A 10,229-nucleotide genomic window follows, 5' to 3' on the forward strand; every position below is an offset into this window, starting at 1 on the left:
GTGGACATAGGATCCTTCAATCAAACACCCCAGGAAACTTGCACTTTTTTGCACTGCTTTTTCTACACATTTTGTAGAAGATTAAATTTGTATTTTAAAAATACTGTGATTTAATTTTTGATCATTAAATTATGATTGAACCATTGTTAAGGCCTTGTTTAACTGCTGACCAACAACTGCCTTGTTTAACTGCTGACCAACATCACTAAAGAAAAACTACTTCTGTGGCTCTCTTTTAGGGTTTCTATCCACCCTAGATATTTGGTGAAAAGAGGATGCAGATATATCCACAGGTATATCTGCATCAAAGGTCACCAAGCAGACTGGGATGCCCAGCAAGACCGACTTCATGATTAAGAACCAGAACATGGAGATGATTTACCAAGAGTCTGAAGCCTTCTCTGTATTTTCACGCTGCTCCTCTGAGCGGCACCTTCACAGCTCTCTATGACCTTTCCATTAATTAACAAGGATCTAACAGACTGCAGAAAATGTAATCATATCACACTATGGAGACAAAGATTGGCCTCTTTGTCACTGAGAGTAATTAACCTGAGTGGACTCTATATTTCTGAACACCTCAAGAGACAAAGTTGAACTTCAAACCATGCTTAAAGAAATCTCTGCTCAAATTGTTTGGCATGGTTCATTTCTACTAAAACTACTCATATTTTAGTTTGCTGAAGAGTAGAAAAACAACTTAGAGCTTAAAAGTGGTTGAAAAAGTACATACTGGTAAAATTTTGAACATTTCCTAGTCTGGTTTGACAATTCTGTTTTTGTTAATTTCTTTTCTTTGTTAAACTCTAACTAAATCTTGTTTGCATGATGTCATTGTGTATTGTCCTGCTGAAAAAGGCCAAAGTGATCAGGGAATCCAGTTGCAACAAAGCTTATGTAAGAGGTATTCAAGTAACATCCACTCTCACACAATCTACTTCTTGTTGGCTTGTCTTCTTAGTTTAATGAATCAACAACAACATGATGCAAGAACGTATGATTCATCAAAGTATGCCATCTTCTTTAAATGGCTTGAAGAAAATGTCATTTTCAGTATCTCTCTGCTAATCACATTTAGCACTTTGAGTCTCAGGGTGTTGAAGAACAACCACTAATAGTATTACTAATATATATTATAGATACTCCGAACTTTGCTTTCATTAAAATGTGACCCAACACAGTTTTCCTCCATTTAGTATCGCACCAAACCAGTGAGCTAAAACATCCATCTCTCCGTCCGTCCAGCTAACTATCCATGTAACCTTTTTCTCTGTACATCCAGTCATTCTGGTTGGAAAATTTAAAGCAGTGCCCTTTTCACTTTTACTTAACATTTGATGGCAAAATGCCCTTTCACCCTTTTAGCATATTTAATAAAAGATGTGATGAAATCCTGAATTGACCAATCTGGGGAGAAATCACAGCCATTTGTCACTAAACTACATTCGTTACAAACAAAACTTTGCAACGCATCACCAACCTGAAACATGACTGACTCCCGGTACTCTAAGTTAAGCTGTTAGAACAGTTGTTTTAGTTTTTTCCAAAGACTGTCATTCCAATGTGTTTTATGTCAATTGTGACAAGTTAGGGTAACTAACTATTTTCTACAGTGTAAAATCAGTGATTTTATGGCTCTGAACTGGAATCCTACACATTACATAGAGAAATGACTTCTGAAATGCATGACGATGGTTTATGGTCAGAGCTAGGGTCACAAAATGTTATTCTCGCCTTTGTTCCTTCATCATGGGAAGAGTGATAATTTATCCATGCATTACTATAACTGTGATTCAGGAAGAGTTTTTCTTCCTCTTGAGCAGTCGAGGAAGCTTCATCTGCCACACTGAAACCACAGAGTCATTAGCATACTTATGAACTTTCACACTGTCTTAATTCTCAAATTAAACACCTGCCTCATTCTGCTGCACCTCTCTCCATTTCTCCCACATTAAGGTCTCATAATTTTCCCTCTTTTTCTGTGTTTGTACTCAGCATTGCCATAGAAGACATGTAATTATGACATAAACTTTTGTCTGAAGGAAGTGAAATATCTCATCTTTAAATATAAAGGTACATATTATTTCCCTTAACACAACGGAAATGTCAAAACCTTAACCTAATTCAAATGGCATTAAGAGTAAACATTTCCACTGTGAGCAGAATCTCCAGGGTCCTTAATTGTCTGGTAATAAATTAATTTTAGGTCTAACTTCACTTTATCACCATCATTTTGGGAGCCCAAGACCCTGATGGCTTATTAAAACATGGTCCGGATTGAGTCATGAGCCTTTGTAATTAAGGCATGCAGAACTCCATTGAAACGAGTTCATTCATGTGCACTTTGAACTTAAAACCCAGTATTTTATTTGTGGATCGTTAACTGAGTGTTACTCAATGTGGCACAATTAAACAATATTTGTTTAAGTTTTGAATGACCTGTATACTCACAGATGTCTAAGCCAACTTTTAATCTCTGTGCAGAAGAGTGCAGAATAAAGACCCTCAAGGACAGAATTTGATAATCTGCTGCATCTGCACTTTATGACCAGGTTGCTGTAATCTGTCTCTTCTATCAACAGTAAACCTTTCTCTCTGACCAATAAACATTTAAATATTACCAAAAGGCTGTGAAGTGAACTCACTAATAGTTGTTCAGGATAAACTTGTCAATAGAGTGAAGAAAGCTTCCCAACCAACATAATGTTATGAACAAAGTGAGTTGATTAGCATTGATACTCTTTTAATTGTGGTAACTGTGGAGGATATATTAGGCAGGAGGGGTACTTTTTTTCTTCAAATTGGATAGAAGTACGAAATGGGAGATCGTTAGGCTTTGTTTGAATTTGACAAGGCCCAAATTGAGATGACTAGACAACCGAGTCATCTCTAAAGCAAACAATTGTGTGATTTTCTAAGCCTCTGGAGACATCGGTATCAACAAAAAGAGGTCCAAGGAAAAGAACAGTGGTTAACTCTCCCCACAAGGCTGTCCCTTGTGGTCATATCAAAACGATGAGCCATTGTAGTTGAAATTGCTCTAGACTAGAGCAATCACTAAGACAAGCAAGAGTGTCCCTGCTTACCCGTGTCCACTGCCAAAAAAAAAAAAAAAGAATGTGCAAATCAACATCAAAACTGGAGTGGACTATAGCATATTTAAGCATCCTGCAATTATGCAAGCTAGCATGTGTGTCCATTCTGATAGCTGAAAAATGCAGTTTCTCCTGTCAAAACTGGCACTCTGTACTGTAAGGAAGTGTGGAAGGCTAAGAATGCTTACTGTCTGGAGGACCCCTGGGTGTGGCCCTGTCCTCAGCAATGCAGATTTATGATACTCCAAGAGCATCTCAGCAATTGCAGCCAAGACTGGAGACAGCAGCTAATTAAAACCTTTCACTGGAATCCCTGTAAAGTCACTGATCCACCAGCAGTCATCAAGTCAGCAGAATCAGCAGCAGAGCTGTATATGAGGACCATGCCTTAAATGGCTTTGGTAAATGGTAAATGGCTTGAATAGCACTTTATCAAGTCCAGACGACCCCAAAGTGCTTCACACTACAGTCATTCACCCCTACATGCACACCCCCACATGCTGATGGTGGCAAGCTACTGGATTGTAGCCACAGCTGCCTTGGAGCAGTTGGACAGAAGTGAGGCTGCCCTGCACTGGTGCCACAAAACCTTCTGACCACCACCAGCAGAGGTGGGTGGAACAGGGAACGAACCAGCAAACCGCCAATTGCGAGGCAAACTCCTACCGCTGTCGCTGCTATCACCCCATATATATGCATATACAGTGAAATAGACTCCAAAATTTACTATGCTAAAAACTATAATGGATCTAAATGAGATCATATGGTATTAAGAAGTACCAGTCAGCAAAGGCTCCATTACCCTTTGATGTGAAGGCTATTATAAGAAAGAAATGCCATTGGCAGCACAATGACAGTAAACAGGTAAAAAGATAGATGACCTCTTACCATGAAAAACACTATTTCTTCGTTAGATACATTTTTCCCTCAAGTAATATTTTCCAAATTAAATCTTGTAAGGGCAAGAACAACTAAATACCAAGGGATGTGACACTGTACATGCCACTGCTGCCACAGACAGCTAAATCATGGAGTCAGCAGTCAAACCAGAAAGATGTCACATGTTTCTGGCTGCTGACCAATGAGTCATAAATTTTGTTGGAAATCATTCACCAATCTCGTCCAAAGCTTTTCGCAGCTAAGCCTGCACTTTTAAATACCTCCTATGGTGCCTGTGTGTTAGGTCTCTAAACTGCTAGCTTTCTTCTTCTATTCTTTATTACATGAATTGGACATGAACATGTGTAAGGCTGCTATGATTTTCAGACCTGTTCCACCACTTTATAGGAAAAACTGCAGAAGTGATTGTATGTGCACTATAAAATGAATTACATGTGAAAAAATGTAAGAAATTATAGAACCCTTCAAATTGGATATCAAATTTAGAAGTTTTTATGGAAACTTAGAGTAAGAACAGAGGATTGTAGTTATATGTGATGAATAGCATTTTGTCAGCATGTAGAACAACAGACGTTTGATTACTAACAACTAAAAGATATGTGTTCTGTCTTAAAGGTGAAAACCTGACATTTTCTGTTGAGCTCTACAGATAAAGCAACTTTTATTTTTTCCAACAAATCTCTTTGAACCCAGTGATAAAACCTGGCTCACATCTGATTTCCTGACTCCTTAAGACAGGGGAATATAATAAGGAAGATACACTTTCCTTATTTTTATCCCGTCTGACATCACTGAGTTAAAAAAAAAAAAAAGAAAGAAGAAAAAAACAAGCATTAATGAGGAGTGGATGAAGTTTGACAAAAGGGGTTCATGCACCATAGCTGGATGTCAGACAGGAATGTCAAGGTTTTGTTTTGGTGTATCAAATTATTAAACTGATCTAAGGGCTCCTGATGGAAGTATGAAAGGGTTAAAACAAGGGTGAATCTTCTTTTTTTGTGTTTTTTAAAGTCAAGTTAAAAGGCAGTTTTAATGTCTTCATCATCATTTTCATGTCGTTGTCCATTTTGTGACACCATTTCTCTCATTTATTGCTAAACAGGAACACACCCACTCCAAAATCCAGATAATCCAAATGATTACTTATAAGGTTTAATGAAACACAGTAGAATGAATGAAAAGCTATTCAGTCATTTTGTTTCACTCGAGTCTCCAGTCTGTTCTGTAAATTAAATCACATTTTCTTAAAACAGAACTTAGCTTTTTTCTGCAGTGCTATCTTAATGAATCCATGATACCTCTGTATATTACAAAAAAAAGAGAGATTTATTCCACAGATTGCATTTTCCTCCTAAAGTCACTCATAAACACAACAAGTCAGAACAAAACCTGATAAAACTGTCTTCCTTTCATTTAAAATCTCCTCGATTTGTTTCTCCCATGCAGCTCTCTCCGCTCTCACAGCTTGCCGGGTGGGATTGAGGTTAAATTTTTTGTCTCTACAAAGTCATTTAGCCAAGAGGCACATGCTCAAAGATTTATGAGGAGAAGCAGAGCCAGGGGTGAGCTTCTCAATTTCCTCCAAACAGCATCTTTGTGGAGTGAAAAACCTGTCTCTCACTGCAGCGTGTTTACATACAAACAGTGTCAGGGAGCTCGCAAATGTTCGCTAGAGCAAAGCCTAACGTTTACATGGAGGGTGACACCAAGTCTGAAGCTACATGCTCTGGCTTGACTAGCTGCTGTGCTATAGCTTATCTGCAACTATATCCTCAGCCTAAACAATGCTAAAGTGCTGCAATACCTTCTGAAATAACCTTTGAAATAATGAGCCTACTTTTACAAAATGGGATTGCATTATGATTTTTTTTTTTTCCAAATCACTCTGAATTGATTTGTTGGATTTTAATATTAGTGAAAACAAACTCTTATTCCCAACATAAAAGAAACAGTTTTCCAAAACAGCAAATAACGTTTGTTTGACTTTGCTTAACATCTTCTTATGTCTTTATATGAAAGCTTTCAAACGATTTCTCAGTTTTTCCCTATAATGAGACAAATCAAAGGTTAAATTAAGGATTTAATTTAATTTAAAAGTCCAGAAAGCTCTAAAATATTCATTAGAAAATCTATGAATGGTAATGTGTCCACCTTTGAATGTGAATCTTTCTTTTACTTAGTCAAATTAATTTGTGTTTGAAAATGCATTGTGAAAAACAAATCTAGTCATGATAAACTTTATAAGGCTATAGGGATTCACACACGGCTCAAAAAATGAGTGAAGGATAGGTTGTTTTTTTTAGCTAAAATTATCAGTGAATCATTCATCATTTTTCTATATTTGTGGCAAAAATATTTATGCATTTAGACATGATGACTTGTTGATATTCTACCTCAAGCTTTGCGCTGAAGTAGAAAGTGAATTGAAGTGATATGAAACATTGTACATTAAAGCAACCAGGCAGGTCAAAGTGTATTAGTGGTTAAGAAAAAATACAACAAATTATAAACAAGCAACAAAAATTACCTTTTGTCAAATGTCATCATGCAAATCATCAAGAGTAATCACCATCAGATATATATCAAATCCATGAATCAATGTTCCAGTTGCTTTTAATGAAAACTGTGAAGAAGTTTCAGCAGTTTTCTGGGAGTTTGTTCCCGATTTGTGGAGAGATGGATACACATTTGGATTGGATGTCTGAGAAACACCATACTGTTGTTCTCTCAAATGTCTGTGACAAGATAAGGGAGCATCACTGCTGACCTACAGAAGAGGAAAGGGAAAATTTTGGAAATTTGAAGTAAAATGCTCCTGCAAAAGTATAGCCTAGCCAAGAAATCTGTGGTTCTTTAACACCTCAATCTGCTAATGTCTGTTTTTCTACAGTATGGATTTGCATACACAAAGAACTTAACCTTAGGTGATGAACTGCCAATGATTCCTCAGAAGAACTGCAAAAACATAAATCTTCTTCTGGAGTTTGCTAAAAATTGCCACTAAAATCAGTTCATTTACACAGCCTGTATGTGTTGCTTCAACTTGAAGTTTATTTTTTTTAAAGCTAAACTCCAGTTTTGTTAAAACAATGAAGTAAAGTGCTAAACTCAGTGCTGAAATAATTTATTTTGCAATGACAATGGAATATTTTGGACTGTGAACTATGCAAAGCTCCTCCCCTCTCATACAATCTTGTTTTCATGATCATCACTGAAGTGAGTAAAAGAACAGAAGTGTGAGAGATGCAGGTCGCATCTCATCAAACTTAGTGTGCGTTTGTTCCTGCGTGCTGTTTTTCCTCTGACATGTTGTTTATCACAATGCAGAACTCTTATTATATATTTAAAGGACCTTTGAAATGATTATGAGGTTTTGGCCCATGAGCCTCGGCGTGGAGGAAAACAAAAAGAAGAGAGCGTGAGAGCATAAGGCAGAACAGGGAGAGGGGGAAGGAGAACAGGAGGAGGGAGGCACAGAAAGCGTCTCCAGAGCAAAACAAAAGAAGAACAAACAAATGCCTCCTTTTTACAGAAACAAGATAATAGAAGAGGAGGAGGAAGACAGAGGAATCCGAGGTGTGTGTGTGTGTGTATATTTTAGCATTTCTCACCTAGTATGGACCATTTTTCCAACAAATGCTATATTGTGAGGCCCACTGCTGCTTATGAGGCCCATAAGACCCCGTAAGAAGAAATGATGTTTTTGGGTGAGGTTTAGGACAAGGTATGACGAGTATAAGTTAGCATATGATATGCTGGTAATAGTTAGGCTTTGGATAACTGTCTGGGGTAAGCTATACAAATAAATAAAAAATGAATGGAAGTCAATGCAAAGTCTTTCTATCTGCACAAAGTCCTTGTGCAGATAGAAAGATATGTTTGCGTGTGGGGGTGGGGGTGTGTGTGTCAGTGAGAGAGAGAGAAGAAGAAAGAAGGAGAATTGTTGTTGTCGCTGGCTGTTGTCGGCACACATCGTCACTTCTTCTCTTTCAAACAGCATTTGAAGATGCAGGGATAACACACCCAGCGAAAGTTTAAGGGGGGAGACCAATGAAAGGTAGGGGGAGGGCTTGAAGTGTCTGGTCTGGGTGACACATCCTAGCGCTATATGTTTAAGAAAAATGATTAATTATAGAGAAACAACAGACAGAGGGGACGTGGTGATCAGAGAGGAGGAAACCTCTCAGAGAGGCCAAGAATCTCTCACTTTCACCTCCCATTCACTGCCTCTGCTATTCAGTTCCAGGAATAGTTTAGAAAAGATACATTTTGTGTAAATTCAGGCAGAGTTGTGTTGCCCCCATCATGACTGTCATTTTTTTTTTCTGAATAATTTTTACTGTATAGTGGATCAGCTTCAAGTGAGATCAATAAAATTACTTAATAAAAAAAATCACTTGGACATTTATTCAGTTGATTTTGAATATTGTATATTAAATTACAATATACTCTCTTTTTGAATTTTGCATATTGTCGCTGTGCATATATACTGTAGGTTCTCGGTGTGTAACTTTCTTCGACTTTAAAATATACTTTAGGATAACTGAACTGCTAAATTGACCTCAGGACGTTGCGACTGAGTGTGTGTGTGTCTGTGTTACCATGTGATAGGGCCAATGTTACCATCTTATTTCACAACAGCCAGCATTAACCATTTTCCAGAGCATATGTGAGCTTTCATCGACATTCACTTTAAAGAACTGCTGTTTTTTTTGGAGCTTTGAAGCGTGTAGAAAGTTTAAGTTTCTCTTTTGTGTTTCTATATTTCATTTTTCCATCTGTGGATGAGTGTTCTAGCTCTCAGCCTTGCCCTGACAAACCAACTATGCCTGACGGTAGCTCTGGCTATAATTCAGGGCAGGACTTAACAGCTGGCTGCCTGACAGGAGAGCTGCCAAACGCTGGCACTGAGCGGCAGGCTGCTAAACCCTTGCACATTTTTAATTAGACCCTCACAGCCATGTCTTTGAGCCATCATAAACATACAGACGACACACAAAGCATCATTTGTTCTCTCATATTTGCTTACAAAATACTTTGTCACCTAAAAGTTTTTTAGTGTGTCAAGCCTGATGGGCATTTCTTTCTATTTTTGTATTATTAAGATAACAAAAATAAAAAATTTGAAAAATACAACCGTATGCAATAAAAAATCAATACTAATTTACTATAATAATTTCTAAATGAACTAACGGTTTTCCTCTCCTGCTTTGTGTGTGCAGCAGAATGTACGCCTCCCACTTCTCAGGAGATAAAACAGCAGGCTGTAAATCATCTCATCATTGTCCTGACCTGCAGTGAGGAGCTTTCACAGACTCACACGTCCAGCATGAGGCCTGTCCAGCTCCACACGCTGAAACCTTAGGGCCGCCATGAGGGCCGGGAATGTGAAGGAAGCCCAGGAAACAATAGGAAGAGTGTTTATCGGAGCGAGGGCACCATGTGCAGGAGGGATTACCACAGAATTATGACTGCAAGACGCCTCGCCATCTGGGCACACAGTGCAGTAAAGGCACAACGTAATGAGTCTGCAGGAAAATAACGGCCGATGAAAAGGACAAATGTGAGCTGGGAGCTTTTATCCATGTCAGATAAAACTGGTGGGGTATATTTAGGCTTGGCATGTTAATGGGACCTTCAGGAGTCGCATTTAAATGTAGAGTAACAGGGATCGGTCTATTCAGTCTAAAACTGTGATATAATTCTGAGTAAGTTTAACACCTGTATTTTCTGCATCAATTTAAAAAAAAATTTAACAGTAGGAAAATGTCTTGTTTCCCTGCAGATTAAAATGAATTATTTTTAATATTAGTTGCAAGTTATATTCTTAGAATAACTGCATCAATTATGTGATAATGACCTGACATGGTCTATAAGTATAACTATAAGCTTGTTTGTTTGGGATTATCTGTAAACCCTTTCTTTCTCCAAACTTTGGTCAATTTCCTTTTGGTTGCACTCCCATCCTCCCAGTGGTTTCGGAGAAAGATCCATTTATTTTTAATGTCCCTGTTGTCCCATATTTTATCCGTTGCAGTTGAAGCCTTGTCTGTTTTTTTTTGTTGTTTTTTTTTGTAATGTATCGTGTAAAGATACATTCCTGAGTGAGTTTTTTATTCTAACTGATACCTTTGTACAATGGAATTGTTTTGAAATTGATTACCCTTATGGCAAACTACGGCTTTAGCTGAAGATGCAGATGAACAAATCCTTCCTGGACAATTGGAACTTCAT

The 10,229-nt window shown here is 37.8% G+C and overlaps 1 long non-coding RNA gene across 1 annotated transcript; it reads left to right on the forward strand.

The window, feature by feature from the left end:
* The first annotated feature begins 7,953 nt into the window (after window positions 1-7,953).
* On the forward strand, window positions 7,954-9,806 carry LOC114134484 (uncharacterized). Its single transcript, XR_003593394.1, has 2 exons — window positions 7,954-8,052; window positions 9,218-9,806. It is a non-coding gene; the product is annotated as an uncharacterized LOC114134484 (long non-coding RNA).
* Window positions 9,807-10,229: the final 423 nt, after the last annotated feature.

Source organism: Xiphophorus couchianus, chromosome 19 (genome assembly GCF_001444195.1).
Source record: "Xiphophorus couchianus chromosome 19, X_couchianus-1.0, whole genome shotgun sequence".
Taxonomy (NCBI): domain Eukaryota; kingdom Metazoa; phylum Chordata; class Actinopteri; order Cyprinodontiformes; family Poeciliidae; genus Xiphophorus; species Xiphophorus couchianus.